The 25,941-nt window shown below is 39.1% G+C and overlaps 1 protein-coding gene across 2 annotated transcripts in view; it reads right to left on the bottom strand.

Annotated features, from left to right (window-relative positions):
- TMCC3 (transmembrane and coiled-coil domain family 3) overlaps positions 1-25,941 on the bottom strand; it is a 132,047-nt gene that overhangs the window by 64,194 nt on the left and 41,912 nt on the right. The window contains exon 1 of one of the 2 annotated variants that reach the window (XM_056510164.1): positions 5,960-6,126. The exons of the other annotated variant lie outside the window; for it this stretch is intronic. The gene's annotated coding sequence lies outside the window, so the exon portion shown is untranslated. Of the gene's footprint in view, positions 1-5,959; positions 6,127-25,941 lie in introns of those variants that run through there. 2 annotated transcript variants of the gene reach the window in all.

Here is a 25,941-nt window from a genome sequence, read left to right as displayed (position 1 = left end):
AACAGTCTATATATTCACAACATTTCTGGCAGAGCTAAATTGCTGCAACTAATAATTCAGCTATAGCTGAGGCTTGCAATTATTTCAGAATCAGGAAGCCATAATATACCCATTCTGAAAACACAATTATTTAGCGTGTGCGTGAATACAAATGATGTTGATATATCTTGGTCTTTCATATTAGTGAATCGTTTCAATCCTAATGTGGATATTTCTTTTGGCATGCCTTTCACCACACTTATGTGCATAAAAAATTATGAGTTGATAAATGAAATGCAGACACCAGTTAAATACAACATACCAGATAAACCCAGCTGGATGTGAAGCTCCATGCAATAAGGTACAAACCAGGCATAAATTACTACTGGACATCTCCAAAATCCTATCTATTCAGCAGAAGCAAGGCCACACATATAAAGAGAAAATACATTAATTCCTTGTTAGAAGTACCTTTTTTTTTTTTAAGTTTTTCTATGGTATTTGGCCAATATACTATTTCTGTGGTAAATGGCCAAGTCTGAACTTCACCAGACTCAGGACCCTTTACTAGATTTCAAAAAGGTATTGAAAAAACTATTTTCTTTTTCTCATTTTCTCACACTTTCATTTGACAACATCTGTGCATGATTGATTTCTAGCTATGTCTCCTTGTTGTGTGGGGTCTTTCCTTGGCAAAACAAAGAAAAAGTTGTATTTCAACAGCTGAACTAGGAAGAAAGAAAAGCAACAGGAAAATATTATTTATGCAAGCATCATCTTTGAAGCAATTACCTGTGTTTCTGTATTTAACTATATTTAACCTAATGATATCTAATTAATCAGATATTTCTACTGAGTAGTCAGGAAATGTCTCACAGCACAAAACATACAGCTCTTTAACAGATAAAAGCAGCATGAAAAGCACCATCTGAAATCCAAAGATGCTCACAAACCCCTGTAAATCTCACAGCTGGGATAGCACAACAGCTAAGGTTGGCCAGCATTACAGCCAAAACAGCTATTGACCATTATATCCTTAGATTATAACATCTTAATTCCTTCTTAGACTTAAAGATGACAGGTTTAGATAGGACACTAGGAAGAAGCCCTTTACAATGAGGATGGTGAGACACTGGAACAGGTTGCCCAGAGAAGTTGTGGACTCTCCATCCCTGGAAGAGACCAGGCTGAATGAGGCACTGAGAAACCTAGTCTAATAGAAGATGTCCCTGCCCATGGCAGGAGGATTGGATGAAACCAGATGATTTTTAAGATCCCTTCTAACCCAAACCATTCTGTGGTCTTTCTGAACTGGTATGAAGGTACTGACCAAGAAACTGTGTTTTAAAAGAGTCACAGAGTCTGTCCTCTGCCCCACAAGAGAGAAAGGGGCCATACAACAGGAGGGATGAGAAGAACAGCTGGGAGCCAAGGGGTATGCTGACAGTGCCACCAGCTGGAAGGTCTGAGATGATAGCACAGAAAAGGCCCAACACTTCAAAAACAAATTTAAAAGGCCTTTAATTCTCTAGGAGAACAAGCAAGAAACTGCAGCTTGTGTGCAAGGAGCTCCAAGGTTCTCCCCTATAGCATCTAATATATATTAGTTTTGGCTTTTATATTAATACACATAAGAGAAACAACCAGTGTATCTTCAGATGCTGAATAATCCAAGCTAATAAACCCACATTGTTCAAGCAATAATGTCACCAGTGGTGTTTACAAGCTTATGCTAGTACAGTGACTCTTTTTCCTCACATTTGTGGGAGATTTTCTGGCATTTTATCCTAAAGGAAAAAAAAGAATAATTTTGCAAAGAACTAATATATTCTTAAACACACTAGGAAAAGCCTGATTTCACTAAACTAAGCAAGAGTTTTGCCTCTGACTTAAATTACACCTTTACCCATTTTCCCTGGTACTGCAATAGGGATCTTTCTTATCTTTTATGCAGATAAAATCTGACCTGTGGCCTGTGTCAACACAAAAGGAAAGCAGAAGTGCTGTAAAATTTTGATATAAGTTTCACATCCGTATTTGTCCAAAAATGTAAAGTGTTTAACCTTTAAAATCCTTTTGATTATAAACGTGAAGTGGAAACAATACATTCACTCAGATTATGCACGTTTTTTGACTGAACATTTTTTACAGATAGTGTCTGAGTTTTATAAAATTTTTAATGGAAGTACAGTGTTTTGGGTCCAACACTGCAAAGTCTGAGTGATTCAGGGGCTTCAGTTCTACCATCAAAATAACTTGAGTATTTTTAAGAATTTAGCCCTTAACTGCGTAAGTATAAAACTCTGTCAGATTATCTGTTTCATTCATTTGGAATTAAAGCTCTGACTCATTAGTAGATATAGATGAGCTTAAAAAAGCTTAAAATCATTTTCTGTTCTGACAATCTGCCCATTTAAATGCCTGTCTCCTTCCTCACAGGACTGGGTCAGCTTCTAGGGAAGATGATGCTGTATCACTGTGGCATATTAATGTAAAATGGCATCAGTTCTGATCTTTCCTAGCAATGATGTGGTCTTTCCAGCTATGATTTAAGCAGATCTGCAACTGCTCTATGATTAGTCAAGCAATCCTAGCAGCAGGGGCAGAAATCTTCGAAGAGCACAGTAAAAAGCTTAGGGCCAGAATTGCTACAGCAGACTTAACATAAGCTGTCCTAATTTATGAGCCAAAATTTTAAGCACTAAAAAGGAACCTGAGTTCAAATGCAATTAACAGACTCTCTTTAGTGTTTTTTTAAAAGAAGAGCATTAAGAACAGGTGAAAAAAGCTAACTATCTTGTTGGCAAATGCAGACATGACCTATACTTTTAATTCACTGCTGTTTGTTTTACAGCAGGTCATTACTCTCATTAATTGCTAAACTGCTGGCAGATTCCTTGACATTTCAGATGAAAGATCAGTCTGGATTTAATAAAGTGATCAAGAGGAAAGAGGTTATAATTCTTTAGGTTAAATGTCTGCCAAATCAATGGCATTGTGCAGACTGACATCATGATAGGCAGTAGCTTGTTGATATGACAGTCCATTTTTTAATTGGGGTGACATAATACAGCTATTGTCTGGCCTGACATATAATTGCATCATACATGCACGGCCAAGATTTACTATAAATCTAACACAGTGTCTCTCCTAATTCTTCCTACTTAGAAGTTCAAGGTGGGCAGGTAGGCAAGAAGGTGTGTTTTCATCTGTGAACAAAGAAATTCTATTATTGGATTTAAGGGTATGTCTAGAAGCACTGCCCATGATACAAGGACAATTAGGTTCATGGGGTTCTAGCTTTTCAGTCACCAACATTCAGAACTGCTAAGAAATTTAACTAGTATCAGATGTGAGCATACAATATGCTTTTCCAGAGGCACTCACTAGGAACAGCCTTTGACATGAGAGCAGAGCAAGGGGCTCAGACACATCTCCAGCTCTGAAATGAGACACGCTAACCAGTGTGTTTTAGACTGACTAAGTGCAATTAGCTTTTTCAAACAATGGTTATTTTTCTACAGGTAATTTATCCTGGAGACATATGAACAAATCTTGTTTACTGCAAAGCACACATCCCATGGCAGAAACATCAGACAGCAGACATTCAGGCTGAGCTGAAAAAAACCAAAACTTGGCAGGAGGATGAAAGGAATAATGGTAGTGTGCTCTGTGTCAGCTTTGGGTAGGGAAAGTTGGAGTAGGAATTTTTCTTATAGAGAGAGACATGGTTTCAGCACAGCCCAATGAATGCTGAAACACTTCAGTATGTGCACGGAGAAGGAAATGGGGAAATGCCCCAAACTCCTTCTGACAGTATGTTCCTCCAGTGTGACCCCCTCAAAAAGTGAAGTTTTGCTAAACCAAGTATTTGGATTCTGCCAGGCTGCAGAAGTATCATCAATCATGTATTGGTATAGGGAACTGAGTATTTAGAGAAAATTAAATTTAAAAGGCAACGCAGTAGATTGATAGATTCAAAAGCCTAATGATATTCACACTGGAGTATATTGACTATTGTAAAATTTGGGAACTGAGAAGGATTTTGTTGCTAAAATTGTACATTTGAAGATGCAGCAAGATACATTAGAAATTAGCAAGGCATGAAATTGTCTCACAAAAGAAATCACTTCTATAAAACAGTGATAAACAGCACAGGAAAATTACAGATAATGATCAGCATTTTTGTGCTACTTTCCACAGACTGTTCTGTCACTTGTTCTAAGTAAATGCATAAGGAACTTTAGCCAGTGAAACCAAGAAGAAGGAAAACCCTGTGTTATTGTAGTTCACTGTGTTGTGATATATGCAGAGATGAAGCACATGCCATTACAGGGTATATCTGAACTGAAAAAGAAGCGACTTTCTTTGGAGAAAGGCTCTCTGCATCTCTGTGATACCTGCAAAGGGTGATCCATTGCCTGAGCAAGCAATCAATCAAAACTCTTTTCCACCAGTCAAGAAAGCCTCCTGCTGAGTATGGCATATACTGTTTTTTAAACTTCCATCCCTGTTTTCTGAGTAGGGCTCTCAGCCTCAACTGCTTGATATGGGAAAATTGCTGTGGTAAAGTGGGGATTTACTACATTAACTGTGTACAATAGTTTTCAGGATAAAGTCTAGGAACATCTGAGCTACTAAGACAGATGAGACTAAACTCAATTCACTGTCAAAAGTTAATAAGTGGCTCAGATGAGAGCATGTGGCAAGTTACAGCCATAACTGGAAAACTATTCTCCATGTAGAAGTTAGAATTAAAGCTTAGGTTGGGACAATTGAATTTTTAGGGCTAGAAGTATTGTTAAGTAATGCAAATTAGCCATTTAAAAGCACACTACACCTGCAAACAGCTCTTCAATAGTTAGATACAGTGAGTATTTCTACTCAATATCCTTGTGTTATCTGCATTAATCCCATTTTTTAGAGCTGAAAAATGAGGTCATTAGATGAGACACCCCAAATTACAGACAATTATCTTATTTGCAGATGGATTATCAACAGGGATGTGATGAGTCAATGAAAAAATTCAGCTGCAAGTCTTTGAGTCTGTGACTTGGGTTCTTGTCTAGTAAAAACTCGCACCCAGGCATAAGGAAAGGCAAAGATATGTAGGTAAAACAGACTGGTAGATTTTAGCTGATCTGCAGAAGGCTGGAGTCTACAAAGCAGTCCTTTGCAAACAGAGCATTTGTAAGGCTCCTCACTCAGATGTCAAAACTTTTACATACACAAAGATATTTCCTTTACCTGAACTGCTATAAAAAAAAATGGGCAAATATAGATGGAGATGCATCCTTCAGCCTTCAGAAGCAGCCAAATGGCTGCTACAAGGGGTTCCACTGCAGCTAAACTTGCCTTCAGCCTCTTCCCAATTGTTTCCTCAGGGATCTCAAACCCACAAACTAACTGGCCATCTCTGGCTACTTTTGTGCCACATGCTGGGGATTGCTGCTACAAGAGGAAAGTTTACCACAGAGCAGCCCAGTGGCACCTGTTAACAAGACTCTGACATATACACAAAGCACCTCTCTGATGTAGATCACCATGTCACACTTAGATATGAATTATTCTAGTCATAACTGGAATATGCATTGCTGAAACATCTGTTGTCTCCAGCTTACCAATTGTCTGAGTCTTTAAATTAGGCATGGATATGGAGACAACCAGCATCCTTCGACCTGACTGCAGTACTCCAGTTTTTCCCAGTATCTTCATCTGATTAATCCATAGAAAAATATTTGCCCTTCTAGCAAAATAACTAGCCTCAGAGAGGACTGGCTTGCACTTAACATGAACAAATCAAATCCACAAGGAGAAACACCTAAGTATTTTCCCATTTTTTCAAGGGAAACAAGCAAACAGTTACACGAATATCATTGACTATAACTGTTTTTGAGCAAAACTTAGAGAATATAGAGACAACTTTGCCAGAGTGTTAAAAACAATCCATGTCACATAAAACATCAAAAAAAGCAGTTACCTGTAACACGCTTGGTATGAGATTCCTTGTTTTACCTAAAGATACCTAATTTTTTGAAAAAAAGCCAGCTTTCTTCAGACTGATAAATCTCCCATTATTTTGCCTAATTCTCCCCTTTTCTCTTTGATTTTCTTTAATCTTCTCAGATTCAACTGTCTTTTCCAAGCATTCCCACTGGATCCAATATGAAGAACAGACAATTCACCACAAAAATATCTTCCAGGCATATACTAAATATGATATCTCCTGCAAATCTCAGCAGAGGCCCAGATCTTCTCAGTTTCTTGGTAATATTAAAGTTTCCATCACTCTACCCATTTAGTAGCTTTGGGAAAAAAAAAGGTAACATCTAAGCAGGCACATCTGACAGCCCAGAAGCAGAAGACAATGATCAGCCACTTCCTTTCAAGCCCTTTTTGCATATCAAATGCAGTTTGTGCCTCTTTTCCTTGACATCCTTCCCTCTAGGCAGCCCACTTCCACAAGCACCACACAGTAGCTGATTGTTGGCACACAGATGTCGATGGAGAGTCAGGAACAGCACATGCTAAAGTGTAGCTAAAGTGTCATTGGGGGCGGGGAAATCAAACTTTCTGAATAATCAACACATCTGACTCTAAATGCTTATGTCTCAACTTCTCCTAATTTCAAAACACAGGACTCCACATGCCTGATAGACCAAAGAGCACATCATAACCAAAATGCATAAACTGACAGATACCTGATTGCTGGGGCTGTGTTTTTTAGTACATGTCATTAAGTCTTAGCTTGGTTGATTGAAGAGAGTACATTTGAGTTCTGCGCATAATACTGACAATTTCCACTTGTATGCATCTAGATTAAGGAAGTGAGACTGCAGTACCCATAAAGGAAATGGCTTTTTCACACACATGCTCTTTAGGCAACTGCCTTCACATTTCTCCCAGGGTAGGAGCATCCTGCATAGCACTAGATTACAGAGAAGAGGCTCAGCAATGTCAGCATGAGTAACTAAACATAAAACTGTCAGGATCCTCAAGAAATGGATCTAGACTGAAGCTCAGCATCTAAGGCTGCGGCAGAATGTAAAGCTAGAGTAGAGAAATTGCATGAGTTTCTAATGTATGCCATTCCTCATTCTTAGTCTAATGACTTTTCAGCAGAAGACAGGCAGCTCCTGGAACATGTGTCATTCAAATGATGCACAGCTCTTCCTTGGGATAAAATAATCAGGTTTTTAAAATCAAATAAGGATATTCACAGCCTATTTAAATCGTGTTAGGAAATACCAATTTCAAATCTGATGCAAACATGGAAATTAAAAAGACAACAACTTCCATTTTATTTCTGTGGAATGCAAGCATAATTTTGCTCTTGACACTTGCTCCAGTCAATCAATCATTCTCCTATTTGGCCATTGCATAAGAATTATACAATGTTAACAGCATCCCTTTGGTTTCAGTTTCTCATTGTAGGCAGCTATGAAATCTTAAATGGGTCAGAATGTGCCACTATTACTAATTTCAGGTTTTATTCTTGTGCCCCCGTAACTCAGACTGCAGTCACTCCAATAAGCAGGTGAGAATTCTGAATGCCACCAGGAGCTCTGACTTGTAAACACTGCTTTTCTAACTTGGTAATAGTAGCTTTGGGAACTTCTCCATGAAGAACAAGTAAATCCCTACACTCACTATCAGAGAGGACATTCAGATACTACTTTCTTCTGTTTTCTTGAAGGGCAGATAAATACTGTGCTTCTGCCCAGAAAGGTTAGGTCAGACCATGACCTTTCCTACACCAAGAGTAAGAGTTCTCATGGCACCAGCTGTCTCTACAGTGCAGCTGCACATGGGCTAAGTGATCAGTTTTTGGCAGGGACTGTGTACAGCTGAGAAGGAGGTAGCTCCCTCAACTCCCCATCCATCGACAGCTAGCGAAGAGAGATAAGAGTAAGCAGTGGCTGGGATCCCACACAGCCTTTCCAAGGAACCATGCTCAAGGTGTGTGTTTCTTTAGTGTCATTGACTTGTCTGCCACTTTTGGCTTATATACTCTTGTGTTCTTGGGTCTGGAGGCCTCAATCACTAGACTTTGATCCCTTGATATCACTGAGAGAGATGTGTAAGCCTTCCAGCAGGCCTGCATATAGAACCAAGGGAGGGCTCTACTGTCCCATCACAGCCCTAGCAACTATCATGATTTTAGATAAATTTCCTGACATTTAGTGTTTCTCAAAGCTCCCAGTCCTGCAATGATAAAACCAAGTGAGATTCTCAGGTTCTATATTCTTTAATAGTGTACATTTGTGATTACAAAGCTAAAAACTGTCATGAATGCCATCTGACACCTCATAAAACAGAGGGCAAAGAGAAAAAAAGTCACTGTCTTTAATCTCACTATTTAGGAAGGTCTGATTCATGGCTGCTATGTACAAAAATTGGCAGAGAAGATGCAATATGGCTGAATACTGTATTGAAGTTGTACAACCTGCCCCCAAACTTTGATGTAGCTAAAAATTAATTAATATTGTGGAGTGTCTTGGCAGAAACAACTCACTCAAATCATAAAGTTCAGCTACAGCAGGAACAGCAGCCCAAAGATACCATTGCCTCAGCACAGGCTGAAGATGACCAATAGATGATGCTTTTCAAAAGCAAATCTGCTTGATTGCTTACATATTTTCTGGCTCTGATTCTGGTAAAAAAAAAACCAAACAAAACAACAACAAAAACAATGAAGCTGATGAAAACAAAGCAATTAACAAAGTCAAGCCCTAAGAGGCAATTAGTCCCAGACATTATTATAGCAACTGCTTGCCTAGTTCCCCAGCACTCCCCTGCTCCAAGCCGTTGGGTAGAAACAAACTTGCACAAAAATCTGTTTAGAGAATTCATTAGTAACAGTCCAAGTTAATTGTGGCATGAATACAGATCAATGTTAAGCTTCAAATTAAAAGATGCCAAATCTAACTAGATCCTTGAAATATCTTTAGATTATATGAATGTGTCTGGGGTATGTATTAATGGTACATTGTTTTGGTATTCTTGCTCTCCAGTCATTATAAAAACTGCCTCATTTAAGGCCATTTAAATGAAAATAGCTTTTAGCAACACTGTAACAGAACTAGAAAACATCTTTAGCAAAGATAGAAGCAGGCTCTTGTATATTTATGAAAAGTATCCAACATTATTCAAGACACTGTAAGCCACAGTTCTATTCTGAATAGAATATTTCTCTTCAGATAGAAAATATTTCTAAAGGGATTGATATACAAGATACACCTGTCTAGGAAATAACATCCATCTCTCCTACCAGTCAGGAGAGAGCAAAGGGAAAGGGAAATACATAGTGTGTACCAGTTAATTTACCCTTTCATTGAATGCTTCTGAGTTTCTAATGAGTGTCCACAAATCTTCTGTTTTAATAGATAATACTCAACACTTCTAATAAAACTGAAACTCTGAGAGATGCACATACTTTTTATGTTTCTAGAGTAGTGTCTCTATAAGAGTGATGAGAAATTGATAAAATTAATATTTTTTATCATTTGATAATCTGAAAAGTTCTTATTGAATTTAATAAAGTCAGGTGCTTGTAAAGCAATTAGCTTGAAGTATTTATGGCTGGAAGTAATCAATCTTCCAGGTAATTCAGAAGAAACTTCTACACCTTCCACAAAACCAGTGGGGACAGTAGTACCACTTCCCTTTATGAGCAAATAATTAGTCTCCCAAAAGGATTAAAATAAAACGCCAAAAATCAAAAATTCACATCAATGTAGAAAAATATGAAGGAGCTAAAGTGACAAAGTGCTCCCCTGGGGCCCAGCAAGCTTGACAGATGTTTGTTGACAGAGATGTATGTATTCATCCCTACTCCCATCCCAGACTGGGGAAGGCCAAAGGCTGTTGAACCTTGAATGGTAAAGCTCTGCAGAGAAATGCTTTGGTCAGAAATGTCTGAGTGACAGCTCAGCATGGAATTCTGGAGGGGTGGCTTGTACCTCTCCAGCCATTGAGACGCCTTAAGCATAGATGAACAAGTGCAGCAGGAGGTGATAGAAGCAGCTGTCAGAGGAAGCATTAGGGAGTCGCCCAGAGCACTGGGTATGTGAACAAGGACACTGCCCTAGGTTACTGCCTGACTGACAGAATTCTGTTTATTTACAAGAATCTACAAAAATACCTGATTCCATTGGTTTTTTTTCCTCCTAGCTGGACTAATTGAAGTGCACAGCCCCTACAGTGCAGCCAGGCTCATCTCTTGCAGAGATGCCTTCCTGCATGGCACATGTTTCAACACATTGCTGTTGTCTATTGACAACAGCAATGTGTAAAGAGAGACCTGATGCATTGAGAAAATGAAGACCATGACCTCTGTGTTCAGCTGTTGAATGGTCTGGATCAGATCAAGCACCTTAAAGACTGTTAAATTCACTTGGATGATGGGAAATGCCAACACTGGGCTGTGAGCTCCTGACTCACAGGCAGAGCAGCAAGGAGTGTTGAACATGAGCTGGTAAGAAAATGTTCACCAGAGGTTGGTGGATTTTCCACAGAGTATCAGGCAGCAAAAGCATTTCCACTCAGCCTGAGACATTCTGTCCCTTGACAGAATTATATTCTGAGAATATAAAACTCAGAAAGAAGTTTCCATCATGCCCAATTTGTTATTTTGTATCTTTGCTGTGCTATGTTGATTCTATTTATTCATACGTTTCTTGCAGGGTGCTGTTCTGTCCTAAGGACATTTCCCCTTCCCTTCACAGATACCTCTTGGACGTCCTATATCTGTCACAGCTCCCTGGGGATCAGCTGCCACCTGAAGCCTGCCCAGATGGTCAGGACCTAACCTGCAGGGCTAAGAAATGGCTTCATACAGGGGAATGAGAAGGACACAAATGATTCTGTATGAGAACAACCCAGGAACAATAACAGCTTTTAAACAGAAAATTTGAAAGCAATATTAAAAAGTACATCCTCAGCATTGGAGGGGGAAAGGGGAGCAGACAGAAAAGATTAAGAAGCTTATTTTTGTGGAGACAAGTTGTGAAGTACACTCTATGCTGTATATGTTACTATACTTTTCTCAGATGCCCTTAGCTGTGATCATAACTAGTGTTAATGAGCTATCAGTGTGATCCAAATTGGGAACTCCTATGTGCCTTTAAGTAGTTTGCTTTCTTCATTAAGTACAACTAATAAATACAGAAAAACAAAAACAAACAAGAAAATTTATTCTTTAATTCTATCATGGTAAGAACTCTGGAAAAATGAAATCAGGGAAGAATTAAGCATTTTAAAATACTTTGTCAGAATAAGGGAGAGCATTTTCACATACAGAAGTTTCATGTACATAAGAACTAATGCATATTCAAAGTCCAAGTATTGTACAAGGTAAGTTCTGTGTCATGGCTCTGCTTCAGCCAAGGGAAACTAAGATAAAGAATGTTAACTTTCCATTTCTGTACAGAAAGTATTGCTTACTATCATGCCAATGTGCCCAGGTCAAAGAAGCATACTAAAAGTCACAAGTGTAATGAAGCATTTTTCTAATCTAGCAATCAGCAGGTTAATGAAACCAGAAGATATAAGGCTGTGTGACAGTGGTGAGCAGCCTCACTGATAAACACCATATCTTGGATCCCATCACACACCATTCTGCTCTAGCCACTGCAAGCAAATGGTCCAGCAGATCCAAACAGTTGTTCTCTTGAACAATAAAAACAATGAGCTTGAGCACATTTATGTTTTTTCTGTGGCAATATGGCCTGAGAGAGGATTTCTCTCTTACCATGAGGATCCTAGTCCACTTAGGGTTAACATCAGTATTTCAAAAAGATAATGAACAGTTAATATCCTTCAGTAAGAAAGCAAAACACAGTATAATATGATTAAAGTGAGATGCCCCATTTGACAGTGTTGTACATTGCTTAGTCCTTAGTGGAACAACTAAGGAGCAAGTCAGAATACAATTCATTGCAAACATCTCTAATGTGGAAGTAACAGCAAATGGTAGCAAATGAACTCAAATGAAATAAATACATAAATGAGCAGAAGCTGATTCTTTGTCATATTTCAGAGTTTAACTGAGGCCCCAGTGGCACATGAGTGCAACCACTGCTTTTATGTAAATGAGACAAGAATATTCAATATATTTCTCCCTAGCGTTTTTTAATCTGCACTGAGAATTACCCAACACACTATTTTCTAGTCTTGACATGATACTGAAGAACTTGCTCAGCTGCAAAAGAAATAGGACAAAGATATGTGTGACAAATCTTTGAATGAAGAAATTAAAAAAAAAGAAGTCAAAACCCATTTAGAGAGAACTCAAATGCTCATATATCACACAAGACCATGGGGAAGAGAAACAATTTCCCAGCTCCCTCCTCAGGATCTTTTCATAGATTAGCAGTCTGCTTGAAGGAGTCCTATCCATTTCCCAATAATCCCTCAGGATAGACTCTATGAAAGGCAGATACACTCACTGGAAAGAACATATGGGTAATAGATCTCTATGCATCATTAGAAAAAGAGAATATGAATCAATGCAACTAGTAATACAACTGTATCACATCCTGACAACTAGACAGATGGGCTCCTAGTAAGGAAATTAGAAGCAGCTGGAGTTGTCTCCCTGAACAGTATTAAATTAATCCCCAAATTGTATTTTGTCACAGAACAAAGGTAGACTGACTTGCCATACCCAGTACTCAATTCTGGAGCTTAGAGGACCCCAACAGAAATCATCAGCCTTTCATTTCCTAAAATACTTCAGTAGGCTCCTGGTTTCCTCATACACTGCACCTTCTTGTGGTATCCAAAAATGCCCAAGAAAGACCTCAAAATGTAAGATCAGGCATAAAATTACTTTGAATGCTCAAAGCAGAGCCACAGGAATGTGGCAGGAGAGGTGTCTGCCCTGTGCACCTTCTCCTAGAGGTGGAAGCAGGGGACATGGGGCAGTGAGAGGAAGAGCAAGATGCACATGTGATCCCTGTGAAGTCCTCCTTGTCCTTCTGCCCTCCTAAGCACACACACAAGGAGATTAAAGAGAACAAAGGCACTCATTGTATCACAGAATCAGAGTTATTTAGATTAGAAAAGACCTTTAATATCATAAAGTCCAACCATTGAACTAACACTGCAAACGCACCACTAAACCACTTCTTGAAGTGCCACATCTACATATCTTCTTAAATACCTCCAGGGATGGCAACTCAACAATTTCCCTGAGCAGGTTGTTCCAGTGTTTGACAACCCTTTCATTACAAAAGAAATTTTTTGTAATATCCAATCTAAACCTCCTCAAGTGCAATTTGAGATTGTTTCCTCTCAACCTGTTGCTTCTTACTTTGAAGATGTCAGTCCCCACCTGTCTACACCCTCCTTTCAGGTACTCTTAGGGAGTGATAAGGTCTCTCCTGAGCCGCCTTTTCTCCAGACTAAACAATCCCAGTCTCTCATCCACTCCACATGATAGCTGTGCTCCAGACTTCATCAACTCCATTGCCTTTTTCTGGACATGCCCAGCACCTCGATGTCCTTCTTGCAGTGAGGAGCCCAGAACTGGACATAGGATTTGAGGGACAGCCTCACCAGTGCCAAGTACAAGGGACAATCAGAGCCCTGGTCCTGCTGGCCACACTATTGCTGATACAAGCCCTAATCAGCTGCATTCAAGATGGGGATGAGGTAGCATGAGGTATGAAAATACCTAAGAGGTATATATATTGTGTACCAATACATATACAAATACCCTAGCTGGTGTACACAACTTCCAGAAATTTAGAAATAAGCTGGCAGATCCAGCATACATAAGGTAAGCAGGCTGTACAGTAGGGGAAATGAGAAGTTATATTAATTACTAAGACATGTCACTGAGGCCTAGAATTTTCACATTTAAGCAATTTAGAAATGAAAGAAAGAGACGATTATCTGCAGCAGTATTTCCTAACAAGGTTAATAATAAGTTATTTATTTCCCTAAAGAGAAGAGAGATTTCCAAAACTATTTCAAAAAAGTCCCTATGCCTCAATTTAGTCATTAGCCAAGTTTTGAAGGAGGGTTTCTCTTCTGCTTTCCTGTGGAGGGCAGGGAGCTCAGTAATCGGAGTGGAAAACTGACCTCATAAAAGTTTCTGTTCTGTTAGCTGCAGTTCCTTGTTGAAGAAAGGCAGGTTTTCATTCTGGTGAAAAACCACATCACTATTTCAAGCCTCTGCAGGAGTGACTACAGGACACTTAACAGTGGTATAAATGTCTCTCATTTACCTATGGAAGGGGCTCAGAGAAAAGAGACTGTGATTGCCATAACTGGAGGTGTTCAGGACCATTTTCACCAGATCTCTAAGAATACATTTGACTTTTATAAGTGAACATCACAATGTTCAGCCATAAATACTGGCTAACTGGTATCTTTATAAGTCTGCACTAACTGTTCTAAAAAACAGCTTTTCACGTGAATGAATTAAGCTTCATAATACTCCTGAGATTTAAGCAAAAATTAGTTAGCCAGTATAGGTAAAACAATAACATATTTCATAGAAAAAAAACTCCTCATTTATTATTGATACCTCTACTCTAAATTCTATCAAATATTAAAAAACAATTAAAATTAATTGCAACATCATAACTGGTTAATACCATGCTCTCACTCCCAGAATTTTTTCAAAAGGAATAATTTCTTTTTCTATGAAAATTTGTCCCCAGAACTAGCTTTATTTTAGGGCAAATTCCCATTTGTTTTTTGATCCTCTTTTTATCCTACTTTGTGATGACCTGCTTAGTATGTATAGGCAGTGAATATCCATATTGTAGGTAGCCTCCTGACTTCTGTTTTTCTAGTTCTGTTCCCTGATCCTTTTCTTTCTTAAGTAAGTATTTTCTAAGGTTATAAAATCACAGATGAAAACTGCCAGTGTTTCTAATTTAGATTTAATTACCTCTCATTCAACCTGTATCTATAAGTAGACCGGTCTGCTCTCTGGGATTTTAAGTACTAAAAGTTTCTCCTTCAGAATCAAGGACTGGATCTTCAATAGCTACATGGTTTTTCTTTACTGGACTCAGTGAATTTTTACATCTTGAAGTGTAAAAGAAAGCAAGTTCTCTTTAATGATAGTGCTGAGAAAGAAAAAGACAAAACAGCTTCATTTGTGGAAAAAAAAAAACTTAATGACATTCAAAGAAAATCTTTGAAATATGAAGCTGCCACTTACTTGGAAAGGCTGCACAATCTGTGATTAATATTAACTGGAACTCAATTATACTACTACCACCAGAGGGCTAAAGTTTTACTATTCAAACAGAAGATATAGGTTGAGAGAACTCAGACATTAGCTGTATGGTTCAGATACAGCACATGTCCTAGTTTCTACCCAAATTTTCATTAAATTAAGCTTCCTGTTGCTGGTCCACCATAAGGCATGTGTTTGGCTCTTTCTCAATAAGACCTTAATAGCATTTAGTTTACTGACAGAGAGTTCACAGTTTCTGTTATGGCAGATGTTACCTACATGACTTGTTAGCATGCTGAGTATTGCTGATTTTGCTGCAGATTAAGTGTAAACCCACTCCCTGGCCCACAGGCAAGAGAGGAACTGAGCATTTCAAGCTATCAGAAGGAGATATTGACCAGAGCCCTTCAGCCTGGGACTGGACCACAGTCTCCACCTAAAGATAAATTTGTGTAAATCCTGGCTAACTGGTATCTCCATAAGTCTGCACTAGCTGTTCTAAAAAACAGCATTATTTTATACTCAGCATCTTGCTGATTGATGATGAGAGAAATAAGCCAAGCAACAAAACCCTGAACAATGTCATAGCTAAAAATAGCAGTTCAGACCAGTGCAGTAATAGCACTGTAATATTGGTACTAATTGCAGACCAGCAGATTGCAGACCAATTGCAGACCTTGGAGCTAAGAGCAGATTTCTGAAATGAGCCAAAACAAGATGCACTCAAAAAGAAAAAAATACTCTTGGATACTATCAAGAAGATAGCTGCACCAGATCAGCCTCATACTGAGATTCAAGGAGAACCTCTTAAACCATTAGTAAAGCTGCAGTACCTAATTATTTTTCATAGCCCTTGATATGAACACCAGTGCCAAAGTACCTATAAATAAGATTAGTCAGTAATTTTCAGAGGTCAACACTGGGCTCCACAATGCTAGATCTCCATTTACAGGATCAGGCAGGCTAAAACAAAAGCAGAGTTAATAACTCATAGTACAGCTTCACGTGCCACATCAGGAATCATCTTCCCAGAGCTGCTCATTAATTACCAACAGAGGTTCAACAAGCACAGGTCAGAGTGCTCTGTAAATACAACAAAGCTGCATCACCATGCACAGAATCATGGTGACACAGCATGCATAGAGAGTAAAGGTTTAAAAGTGCCCTTTAGCCCTCTTTGCACAGCAGATGAGGGGAACAGACCTGGGAGTACCATGGGCAGGCAGAGACCTGCAAAGGAGGCATAGGAATGAAACGGGAGGCTTGAAGAGACCTTGAAGGTCAGTCAAAGATGGGAGAGAATGGCAAAGTACATTGCCGGGAAACTGGGGGAAGAGGATGCTCCTGAAACACAAGAGAATGGTCAGCCCTCTCAGAGGAGGAGCAAGAAGACAACTGAAAGGTGAGAAGGAATCAAGAAACCACATCCTGAAACGAGGGAGCTTCTACAATGCTCAGCTACACCCAGAAAGAAGCACTTCCCAGAATACACATTTTTTTCTGGTTGTCCATACTTCTCCCTGCCATCCTCACCCTCGGGAGCAGCAAGATAAAATCTGTGTTGAAAAGCCACTTTTTTTGCCTAGGTGAGCAGGCCATGCTGTGCCATGCTTCCCAGAACAAAAAAAACATGTCCTGGACTTCTACTTACTCTTGCACAGAACTTGGCCAGAGGACACCCACAAAGCAGTATTTTTGGTGGACACTGAAGAATATGGAAAACAAAAGAACAATGGTTAAAAAAATTATTGTATTCACCTGAATGAAGAAAATGGCACTTGCCATTGTTATCCATCTAACATTCCAACTGTTTTTCTTATTCTATAAAGCACTTTTCAGCCCCTGTACCCTGCATTTCTGCAAGGGCATTACTGTGGGATCATCAGAATGCCACAGCTCTCAAGCTTTTCTAAAGTTATCGTAAATGCATTAGAAAATTGCAGGGTATGATTTTAGAGGAGGAAAATGAGATACACAAATAACAGTGCTATAATATCCACCAATTTTGGTTTCATTTTTCACAGAACTTTATACTTTCATAGCACTTAATACATTCAAAATGCATCTTTAATCAATATGTTTTCCAGTTGGATCACTCAGTTCTTCTATGCAAATTTTCTAAGGAGACAGATAGTTCTCTGGAAAGAAGGTGTAGTCTGGCCCACTGAATTCCCATGTCTTATATTTGGGAAGTCTTGGTCATTGTCAGCTCTAAGCTAAGTTTTTCAAACTTTTTTTTATGCTTAAGCTTTGCCCAGAATTAAGGCTCCCACCCATCTGCCTTTTGCATTCAAACCTGCTCTAGAGGTGATTACAAGCCCAAATAAAAGGCATCTTTGCCCTCCCCCTCCCAGGCTAGGCACACTAGCACATCTCTTGGTAGCCAGCATCTAGTGCCTAGCTGCTCCCATAGGAACAGAGATCCACCAGTACTACATGGGTAATTTCTTAACACATAGGCCAGCAAAAGACAAGGAGTGAATGGATATTTGTCTTTCTGGATTCTTGTTTTAGAGTAGAGGGGAGTCTGAAGGCAAACTTGGAAGCCAAATCCCTTCCTCAAGTCTGTCAGATAGGACGCAAAACAATCACAGTCACATGCCACATCCTTCACTCCTTCCAAGAACAAAAACTATTTTTGTCATGTTATTACAAAAAGTTTTATTCTTTTTCCTCGAAAGAGACCAGGTCCTAGCTGCCCACCAGCCTACTGTCAAAATCCAGCAGAGAGGATCAAACCATTTGCTTTAATCTTGCCCTCAAAATAGATTAAGCCTTCCCCCTCCCCCCAAATTCTAGACAAACAATTCAGCCCAAGTCAGACATTCACAATTATCATCTCCACTCAGACATTTAAAGGGTTGTAAACTGATTATTATAAATTCTTCCAACACACTATTCCAGTTCTCATAACTTCTGGCCCAGCATCCAGATCAGTGTCATCAAATGAACATATCACCTGTCAGCAGAAAAATAACAATGCCAAACTTGAAAGTTTTTAGATCTCCCAGAGAAAATGTGAAATGAGATCTCAGTACATCCAACAGCTCAAGAATCAATAGAAGATGAATGAGGATAGCTGTTTTCTTTGGATCAGTATCTGCTTTCAAACAGCTGACATCAGCAATTCTGCTATTTGCCCCAAAATATCATTTGTACAGAATATAACTACACCTGCACTCTAAAAAATTAGAAAGGAAATAGAATACAGTTGGAGCTAGTCATAAATATGAAAGAGTAGATAAATAATAATGAAATGTTAACCTTACTCCCTTTCCTGTACCCACTAAAATTCAAAATATGCCTAGTAGTCCTTTCTGTATTATATTTAATAGGCCTTTTTCCATTACATGAATTTAAAATAATACATTTGAATTCTGCTCATGGAAAATTTTCTCCTCTCATTGAGCACAATGGCATATATTGAAAACAAAACCAGAACTTGCCAGTAAAAGTCACGCTTCAATTAAAGCCATTTTTTTGTTACAAAGTAGGATATTTGCATCTTGTAAGTGGAGCCAGAGCCATTTTCCTTTTGAGCACTGTCCTGCAAACATTCTTGCATCTATGGGACTTTGTTTGCATTAATTTAGTGTGGCAATTCTCATAAGCAGAAATTATTTATGTGGTCCTATCTACTACTACTGAAACAGGAAAAAAAATGAACGTTGTGGTTTCTTTCTTGTATGCCAAGACCAGTGTTAGAAGAGAGTGCGGTGTTCCCTCAGCTATGGTCAGGACTTGGGCCATAGCCTGCCCTCAAATCACATTCAAAGCTGCCTGCAGAAATGATCTCTCAACACATTAGGGGACTTATAGCTAGCATAGTAAGAAATGTGTTTTATGAAATACAAACACCACAAGGCATCACTTACTCTCACTTCATATCTCCTAGGTTAAAAAAAATACTCTATGCTATCCAGTTTATTGTTGGAGAGCCAGGTTACAGTAATAGCAGAGACTAACCCATCAAATCAGTGTTCACCTACTCCAAATAATAAATGTAAAGAAAGAGATATAAACCTGGGATCAGAATGGGAGATAAAAATTGAATGGAAAAACATTATGTAGAAAAGAGATGTTTCTCTGTCAAAGGAGGATTTACTCATAAAACAGGAAAAAAAATTTCCAAGCTGTTCAAAATAATTTCTGGAACCAGAAATTAGTACAGCACATTCCATATACAAGCCTAGCAATTCAGTCGGTCTCAGTGCCCCTCTTATTCAGGAGGAAAGCTCTTGAGAATTGCATTGGTGAATGGTTGACAAGTGTTATAGCTCTATGGGAGGACATTGGTGTGGATTAAGTGTCATTTTGCAAAGGTGAAGCAAATATTACACCCAGTAAAATTCAGAATTGTTCTATACTCCCTGAAAGAACATCTGTGGGAGGAAAACACATCCTGCACATTCCCTGAAAGTGCTCAAGGCCTGACTGGATGAGGCTTTGAGCAATGTGCAGAGCCATGACCTAATGCCTGATCCTACTGCTGCTCTTTAAAACATGCAAGTAAAAGTTATACTTATATTAAAATTAGCAATGGTAAGAGCAGCAGTTATTTCTACAGTCAGAAGGAATGCAGGTCATTTCTTTTGGGAGTGCAATCCCTTCTTCTCCCCTCTGTGCTGCAAGGAGTTCAGAGTTCACCCTGCCCGAAATATAGAAATACAAGAGGAAAGCATCATAGCTGGTGCACAGGTTTTCACTTCTGGCAAGTATTGCTGAAAAATCAAAGCAGAACTCACCCTCTCTCCAATGCACAAGGCAACTACTTTTATTAAACAGCAAGGGCAGACCCTGACTTGTGCTATCCTGAGAAAGGGAAGGGAATAAACCTAGAAACAAACTCCATGAAGAAGCCTGCCCTCAAAGGTCAGCTCAGATTTTCCAAATGAGATACAGTGCAATCTGTCAGCACAGGATATAACTAAGAGTGAGGGCTCAGACTGAGAGAGGGAGCATAAGCCTTGGGGCAGAAAGCTCTACCAAAATGTGGGACACTTTCCTTAGGCAGCTTCTATGCTGAAACAATGTGAAAAGAATCACAAATGCCACAGGAAAATTCACAGTGAACTCACAGTGATGAAGAATATGATCCAGCAGGCTTTCTGCATCTTTTAACATCTTTAACCTAAGACCTACCATTTTGTAAAGGCAAAAGGATCATGAAATGGAATCCAGTCTGGAAAAGACATAAGAAAGTAACCAAAATGCTTTAACCTTAGTTCCAAATTTTGCAAATATATGATTCTTTTTTTTCTCGGGCCATGTATGCTATTATTTTCCATGTCAAGTACTTGTGTGCAACTTTCAGCTTAGCAGTGCGTGAAAGCCAGGGTGTGTGGTAGAAGCTTGTTTTTGGAGGTAATGACACCCAACCCATGCCACTGCACAGAGACACACCTAGCTCTAAAAGCAATACTCATAAAATTGAGAAAAAACAGGAAGTAAGTCACTTTTATATAATGTGGTATTTTAAAGAAAAAGATACAATCAAATTTCTTCAAGGTTTTGGGAACTTTCATGTGCTACCACAGATAAAAAATCCAAGCTAAACAAAGGCCCCATAATCTGAGACTATTCTAGAAACAGGAGATTTTGAATGAAGTCTGAACACTTTCATAGCATCTGTCATATTGATAAATTATTAGTGCATAGAGGTACCACTATCTTCTGGAAATTGATTATCTAGAAGACACAAAAGGTTCAAAGGACTGTGAGGATGCATGGTCTGGAAGCATCACAATTCCCCTACTTTTCTGTTTCCATTCTTTCAAATAACAAAAACTGCAGAGAAGACAAGGAGTGCAAAAGAAAATCACTATTATTAGCAACATCAACTAAATCCTGCTTCTCCAAAAGGTGGACTCCATTCCTCTTACAAAATTCTCTCTTTCTGCCTCCCTGATTAACAAGTGCTACAATCAGTTGGCCAAGTCATCTCAAGTACACGTGGCACTGCCTGAAACCAGCAAACAAGAAGAAAGTAGTGTTTTTTACAGCTTGGGACCAGTGTAAATTCACAAGGTCTAAGTGGTTGAATTAGGTTTTTCATCTTCCAGAAGACAGCTACATATGCAAGTGGGTGTCAGAGGTAGAAACATCACCATTTCGGTCTTACCTACTTTTTCCCTGTCCTAACAAAAAAAATAACATTCTTCCTCAGTACTGCCAGATCATCTCATTCAATTCTCTCACAGGAAGATGCCATCAGTTAGGACACAGTCATGCAGAGGTATTTCCCTACACATACTCAAAGTAGCCAACAATGAAGGCAGTAAGAAACTGCTGTGGTGAAAGCCCTGTTTAAGTATTCACATTTATCTGCCTTTCTGTTTCTCAAGTATTTTCTGACAAGGCTAAAAATAGTTTAGAGATGAAAGCCATTAATAATGGAGTGAACTGTGTTGTGGGATTTGGTGTCACATTAGCTGAATAGAGAAATAACAGCACAACAAAGATCTGGTTAATACTACATCCCCTGTTGAACTCAACATCTAATTAACACAACAAGGGTTTGCATTAAACTCGGCACTGAGGCAGTCCATTGGCCTTTCTGACAAACAACTGCTCCATTTTTTTGTGTTTTCCCATTCACTGAAGCACAGACATTTTAGGTCAGCAAACACTACAATGCACAGCTCTGATCTCTTGCACCATGTGGGACACGAAGTCATTCAGGCATCCCTGCAGTGGAGAGATGACTTCTAAGCCTCATGAACAAACATTGACCTCAGGAGTTTATAGAAGAAACAAATCCCAGGCCTGGTTATGATTTGCACTAAGATTGGCCTCCATTCAGGATTTTTTTTTTACCCCACTAGGATAGACTAAAGATTCAAGAATCAAGTCCTGTCCTTCCTGGGCTTGCAGCTCATGCTTTGTGTCCTAACCCCTTACTCTCTTAAATATAATTCACTCTTCAACACAGATTCTCCAAGGGGCATAAGGCAAGGAGAAGGTAAAATTTCCAGTATGCTGCTATTTGTGACTTAAATCATTCCATGAATCTCAATTTTGAGTAGTAAAAGACTAGAGAATAACCCAGCATACCTCTGCCTCCCACAGAGGCATGAACAGATGTATAGTTTCATGGACAAGGCTCCAAAGCCAGATGGGAGCTGCTGCCTTTCAGATGGAGTGACTGACAAAACTGAACTAGAAGTAAATGCTAGAGTCTCGTGCTCACAAGAGTAACCATGTCAAGTCAGAGGAAGCCAAGAGAAACTGCTTACTGATGTTTGATATAATTTGCTATGATGACAGTATTACAATGAATTACTTTCATGTTCCAGCAGAAGTCAGGTTAGTTTCTCTCCAAGGATTTCAGAGCCTCCCTTTACCTAAATGTTTTTAACACACATGGCATTTTCCACTATTATGGTTAATGATCCCTTTCTGTGGATTTGAGACACCATTTCTTAAATCCTCTACAAAGAAAGCAAATGGATGACCCAAGAAAGAACTGAGACCTTGCAGCCTTCCTTCTTGGAGGGCAGATGTAGGAGAGCCCAAGCATGTCATCCAGAAAGGAAAAAGACCCCTTACTACAGCTGCAGTGCACTACCTCTACTCTCAGAATCATAGAATCATTTTGGTTGGAAAAAACCTCCAAGATTATCAAGACCAACCACAACTCTGACACTGCCAAATCCACCACTGAACCATATCCCTAAGAGCCACATCTACACATTTGTTTAAATACCTTCAGGGATGGTGAGTCAACCACTTATCTGGGCAGCCTTCGCCAGTGCTTGACAACCCTGATGCAACTTGAGGTAATTTCCTCTTGTCCTGAGATCCTTATACAAATGGAGAGCTACATATACATGAGTGGATGAAACATGGAAGGCAAGCCCAAGTCTCACTGTGTTCCAGCCCACAGGCACGCACAGAGAAAACTATTAAACCAGACCATACAGATATCTTCTGGAACAGACTTCCCAGGTTATTCCTACATGATACACTGAATAAGAATGAAAGTCATCTGAACAGGAGCTGGCTTGAGATACTGAAGCCCATGCATTTAATCTCTGAGTGGCTATCTTTATAACAAGGGCATGATGATACATCATTCTGTGGAACCTGAGTTTTCTGCAGTCTTCTGACAGGCTCACCTGGTCCTGTAAGGACACTATCCTGTGTGGCACCACAGGAGAGCTGCATTTGAAGAAATGAAAAGATAGGAAGAAGTGCAAAATACCACCACAGTGTGTTCAACAAACACATCAGTCATTAAATTCTCCCATTTATTAAAGAGGATAGGATAGATGAACCAATAAAAATGAGTTTGACTAGGATCTGTCTTTGGGCCTCTCTACCTGTGTGCTCCCAAGTACAGCATTGCATCGTAGTGCAGTGACAGATCCCACCAGACTCCAAACTGTACAGACACTGCAGCCCCAGACTGTCAGGAGTAACATCCGTTTTGCTAACATATAGACACAGACTAATGACAGCAATATCTAACAGGGAGGAAATGATCCCTGGGGATCCCACCATGGAGCAGAGAAGAGTTAAAACATTAGCAGGAGGCCTTTTTTCAAAGTACCCCTGAGGTGCCTGAGGTTTTCACCAATGAGCTGGAGCCTGATGCTTTAACACAAATAATAAAAAAAATATCCTGCAATCTCAGAAGAAAATCAGTCATTCATATCCCCTTTACCTCATCATTTGAGCAATCTTGTGTATGTTTTTCTACACAATTTAAAGGTTATAAATAATTTTCTCTTAAACAGGCTGTAAGTTGTTTTACTTACATCACCACATGGTGGCTTTAATATATTTAAAACCCTTTGATTGCCATTGGCTATTAGGTGACTGACCTGGGCTGTCCCTATTTAAGATTCAGATATCTGTATTTAGGCAAGGAGTACCTTGGGCCAGGCAGTCAGTCCCAGAAAACACTACAATAGAGCAGGGAATTCCCAGTGGGGTTGCCCAATTCCCAGCACTGCACTGCTGAGCACATTAAAAAAAAGCAAAACAACAAACACCAACCAAAAAAAAAACCAAAAAAACAAAAAAACAACCCACCAAAAATACATTTTAAAAATTTTATTGTGCTTGTCTGTTTGTTTTCTATTTCTGGTATTGTTTCCCAGCTCAGTTTTCCCAACTCTTACCCACATACTGTCAGCTCTTTTCTGTTCTCTCTATGTATATGCTGCTCACGTAAACTCCTCCTATTCCAAATTTAGGTTTGCTTTACAAAAAATCAGCCTTCCCCTAGCCACAAAATATATTTGTTACAGATGACCACACAGTCAGAGGATAATTATGAGAAATAAAACTTACTCCACTTTCAGGGTACGTCTTCTATTCTGCAAAAGAACTACATCATTGAAATGGCAGGTTACTTATTGCATTCTTAACTGCTATTCTGAATCTGAAAAGTCACTAAATCCAGAAGAAAGTTCTTGTTTTAAAGAAATCTTCTGTTGCCTCCTCTTATAGTCAATACAATAAGAATACACTTAAGGTATAGAGTATCCTGGCTATTATATTAGAAAAGAAAACCATATGACTTTTAAAGAAAGGAGGATGACAACTTTTAGTGACTTAATTTGCTTTAAAAATTAATACTTGCTAAAACAGGCAAGGACTGTTCATAAATTTATACGACTCATTTATACCACTGAATTCTGTATGTGGGCATTTGAGTCATCAACAGTGAAAGTGATCTCCTGGCCAACTTTTCACAAGTATATGATATTAAAGTCATAACCTGAATCAACTGCTAACTTGACCCATGAATACTAAAACTAGCCCCTGTAAAATAAGAAATGAGTGAAGAACATGACAAATATATTTGGAACACTGCAAATGCACGTCTTCCCCTGCTTTTCCAAAATGAAGGATAATTGTAAGTTATGTAGAATCACAGAATATCCAGTTGGAAGAGACCCAAAAGGATCATCAAATCCAACTCCCCGCTCTTTGTACAACTACTTAATGTTAAATGACGTGATGACAATGGTGGTTACAGTAAGAACTGCAAACAAGAACTACAAAAATACTGATCAACCTATTTTATGATCTTTCATAAACTTCAAAAGTACAACAACTCCAGCAAATACAGATATTATCATATAATATACAGCTCATGTCATCTAATTAATCACTGGTAGTTATTACTGCCAAACTCTTGACATTTAGGATACAAATACTTCATCCTACGTTAACAGTCACCTCTGCAGGCTGACTACTACTTGTTTAGCACACGCACACCACAGCTTGCTGTAGTGGAAGTGAAGAGGGCAGAAGATACAAATCAAACTATAGTGCTGGAGCATCTGGAGAACATCTTTACTCGTAGATTGCAACCATAGCTGACCACCTAGTCCTGGCTGGAAAAGTAAATAACAGTAATGTCTAAATACAGTTAAGTTGTACTCAGGAAGCCAACAGTGTTCCCTAAGCAATCCAGAATGATGAATTTCTCCCAACAAGGTGAGAAGGGTTAAGTAGGTACCATTAACATGGAGAGGTAGATGGTTTCTGCCTTCCTGTAGCAGCTGTAGGAGTTATCCCCAGAGAGAAGTGAAAGTGTGAGCTAAGCAGCAAGGACCTCAACAACACTGAAGTCAGACTAGAAGGTTGTTTCTATTTCTATAAGTGCAACCCAGCAGTTGTCTGTCTGTTTAAGACAGCCTGACAGCCTTCCTCAAAACTAGATGATTCTTCCTCTTGCATGAATGTAAAGCCTCTTGCACTGCACGAGCAAGCACTCACCCCATCTGTCTAGGATGGACAGAAGGTGC

Source organism: Oenanthe melanoleuca, chromosome 1A (assembly GCF_029582105.1).
Source record: "Oenanthe melanoleuca isolate GR-GAL-2019-014 chromosome 1A, OMel1.0, whole genome shotgun sequence".
Lineage (NCBI taxonomy): Eukaryota > Metazoa > Chordata > Aves > Passeriformes > Muscicapidae > Oenanthe > Oenanthe melanoleuca.
Note: the sequence above shows the minus strand (reverse complement) of the source record. Positions and strands in the feature narration are given on the sequence as shown.